The sequence below is a fragment of the Limulus polyphemus genome, unplaced genomic scaffold (genome assembly GCF_000517525.1).
Source record: "Limulus polyphemus unplaced genomic scaffold, Limulus_polyphemus-2.1.2 Scaffold10940, whole genome shotgun sequence".
NCBI classification, from domain to species: Eukaryota; Metazoa; Arthropoda; class Merostomata; order Xiphosura; family Limulidae; genus Limulus; species Limulus polyphemus.
In genome coordinates, this window is record NW_013676550.1 from 12,796 (window position 1) to 16,570 (window position 3,775).

General features: G+C 32.7%; 1 protein-coding gene across 1 annotated transcript in view; it reads right to left on the reverse strand.

Moving 5' to 3' along the window:
• Nucleotides 1–2,561, reverse strand: part of LOC106476579 (transient receptor potential-gamma protein-like) — an 8,865-nt gene extending 6,304 nt beyond the window's left edge. The window contains exon 1 of the mRNA XM_013937224.2: nucleotides 2,525–2,561. The gene's annotated coding sequence lies outside the window, so the exon portion shown is untranslated. The remainder of the gene's footprint in view (nucleotides 1–2,524) is intronic.
• Between the last annotated feature and the right edge of the window lie 1,214 nt (nucleotides 2,562–3,775).

Sequence of the window (3,775 nt, forward strand, 5' to 3'; positions counted from 1 at the left end):
CCAAACCAACCTAGTGAGATTGAACAACACAAACCAAACAAACAAACCTAAAGAGATTGAACAACACCAACCAAACCAACCTAGAGAGGTTGAACAAACAAACCAAACAAACCTAGTGAGATTGAACAACACAAACCAACCAAACCAACCTAGAAATGTTGAACAACACAAACCAACCTAGAAATGTTGAACAACACAAACAAACCTAGAGAGGTTGAACAAAACAAACCAACCCAAACCAAACCAACCTAGAGATGTTGAACAAACAAACCAAACCAACCTAGAGAAGTTGAACAAACAAACCAAACAAACAAACCTAGAGATGTTGAACAAAACAAACCAACCCAAACCAAATCAACCTAGTGAGGTTGAACAAACAAACCAAACCAACCTAGAGAAGTTGAACAAACAAACCAAACAAACAAACCTAGAGATGTTGAACAAAACAAACCGTCACTTTCAGATCCATTTTTTTTCTTTTTGTAACTTTTTGTATTTGTGTGATGCAAACTGAATTTTATTCTTCGTATGTTCAATTGTTTTATTCTGTGTTCAATCGTTCTATTAACTGTTTTATTCTCTGTTTAACTGTTTTATTCTGTGTTAAATTGTTTTATTCTGTGTTTAGTTGTTTTATTCTGTGTTCAGTTGTTTTATTCTGTGTTGAATTGTTTTATTCTGTGTTCAATTGTTCTATTCTGTGTTCAATTGTTTTATTCTGTGTTCAATTGTTCTATTAACTGTTTTATTCTCTGTTGAACTGTTTTATTCTGTGTTGAATTGTTTTATTCTGTGTTCAATTGTTCTATTAACTGTTTTATTCTCTGTTGAACTGTTTTATTCTGTGTTTAGTTGTTTTATTCTGTGTTAAATTGTTTTATTCTGTGTTTAACTGTTTTATTTACTGTTGAACTGTTTTATTCTGTGTTCAATTGTTTTATTCTGTGTTCAATTGTTCTATTCTGTGTTTAACTGTTTTATTCTGTGTTTAGTTGTTTTATTCTGTGTTTAGTTGTTTTATTCTGTGTTCAATTGTTCTATTCTGTGTTTAACTGTTTTATTCTGTGTTTAGTTGTTTTATTCTGTGTTCAGTTGTTTTATTCTGTGTTGAATTGTTTTATTCCTGTACAATAGCGTACTGAGGTTAACTACCGATCTATGCCCCAGATTTTAGAAGGATTCACCAGGAAGATTACCCATCAACACCAAAGCCCAATAAATTAAAGCGCAATGAAATGGGTGGAATTTTGTTTTTATCAAAATTGATTTGAAGTTGTTTTTGAAATTTTTGTCCCTAAAATACGCCCCTCAAATTATTGCGCTACAGGCCCAAGCCCTGAAAGCCTATTCGTATGCTTCTGTTCATGTGTTGAACCTTTTGTTTCTGTGAACGTTTTTATTCATCAGATCTGACGACTGAGCTTGTTTCTGTGAACGTTTTTTGGTCGTCAGATCTGACGACTGTGAACTTTTTTGGTCATCAGATCTGACGACTGAGCTTGTTTCTGTGAACGTTTTTATTCATCAGATCTGACGACTGAACTTGTTTCTCTGAACGTTTTTTGGTCATCAGATCTGACGACTGAACTTTCTCAGATTAGTATTTATTTTGCCTTTTTGGAAGTTACGTTTTGTTATACACAAATTAATACGTTGCCTACAAAAATTTCAAACAACGTAAAAGACAGGTATACTAAACTAGGGTACAAACAATACACTGGGATAAACCCTCCTTTAGATTCAACCTACATCCCCAAACCCCACACATACATATATATATTTGGGGATGTAGGTTGAATCTAAAGGAGGGTTTATCCCAGTGTATTGTTTGTACCATAGTTTAGTATACCTGCTGTTATATACCCCCCACATATATATATAACAGCAGGTATACTAAACTATGGTACAAACAATACACTGGGATAAACCCTCCTTTAGATTCAACCTACATCCCCAAACCCCCCACATATATATATATATATATAACAGCAGGTATACTAAACTATGGTACAAACAATACACTGGGATAAACCCTCCTTTAGATTCAACCTACATCCCCAACCCCCAACCCCCCCCACATATATATAACAGCAGGTATATTAAACTAGGGTATAAACTATACACTGGGGTAAACCCTCCTTTAGATTCAACCTACATCCCCAAACCCCCCACATATATATATAACAGCAGGTATATTAAACTATGGTATAAACTATATACTGGGGTAAACCCTCCTTTAGATTCAACCTACATCCCCAAACCCCCCACATATATATATAACAGCAGGTATTAGAACTCTAACCACAACGTCTCGATTCCATTCACTGTTCCCAGACGGTTGAGGGAAAAATAAAAACAAAGAAAGAGAAATAAAAACATGTACTAAAAATAAATATATGAAAGAGGGTAGTGCAAAAATACTATTATGGGATGTCAACTGTTTTCGATTATTGAAAACATTCAGTTAAATAATCACTTTCAATAAATTCGACGTTATTCCAGATTATAGAAAAGTTACACGTACCTGATACCGAAAATCTCGCTCGCTTGCTTCTTTGACTTTTTTCTGTTGGAAAATAGACAGAAAAGGGGAAATATTTGAATTATAGCAGAAATATAATTCACGGGTTGTAGAGTTTTCAAATAACATATAACTGTGTGTATAAGTAGATATTATTTTATACCAGTATTACTATTACAAATGTGCCCCTCCCCAGTGGCACAGCGGTACGCCTTATAACGCTAAAAACCGGGTTTTGATACCTGTGGTGGCACCAGCTATGTGTTTAACTACAATATGAAAAACTAAATATTTATTTACGCTTCAAATTCTGTGAGTATTCACGTTGTTCATATGACTCTTTTTTTTTAGGATATTAACAATAATCTTCTGATGTGTTAATTTGAATAAGTCTAAATTCAACCGAATGTGGTTTTAGTTGTCATATTAACTGAGAAGACGCGACATCATTAACATTGTTGATATATTCACGAAAACATTGAACATTTAAACAAATATTACGTCACAGTAGCTTGTTTTCTCTAGTACTTGAACTCTTACAATCGTAATGCTGTTAACTGGCATGATATTAACCATCATGCTTCTAAACATCAGGATCTTTCGCTAACATGGTCAATGTTCTATCATCGTTTCCCTTCACTCACCAGATTTTTGATCTGTGAGTGTGTAATTTATAATACTCTGTGTTGCTGTGATCGGACAATTAGTGCGTTGGTTTACCACCAACCAAACAAATCACAGATGTAGCTACGAATTAAATCATGGTTGGTTAGTTGTTGTTAAGCCCTAAGCTATACAATGGGCTATCTGTAATCTGCCCAACACGGGTATCAAAACCCGATTTTTAGCATCGTGTGCTTGGAGACTTTCCGCTGTGCCACTGGGGAGGGGGGGGATAAATAATAGTAATAAAAATACACTAATCACAAAATTAAAGGATAATGAGGTTTCTTTAAATTTATACAAAAATTAAAGGATAATGAGGTTTCTTTAAATTTATATATAAATTAAAGGATAATGAGATTTGTTTAAATTTATATATAAATTAAAGGATAATGATATTTGTTTAAATTTTTTATATAAATTAAAGGATAGTGAGATTTGTTTAAATTTATATATAAATTAAAGGATAATGAGATTTGTTTAAAATTTATATATAAATTAAAGGATAGTGAGATTTTTTAAATTTATATATAAATTAAAGGATAATGAGATTTGTTTAAAATTTATATATAAATTAAAGGATAGTGAGAT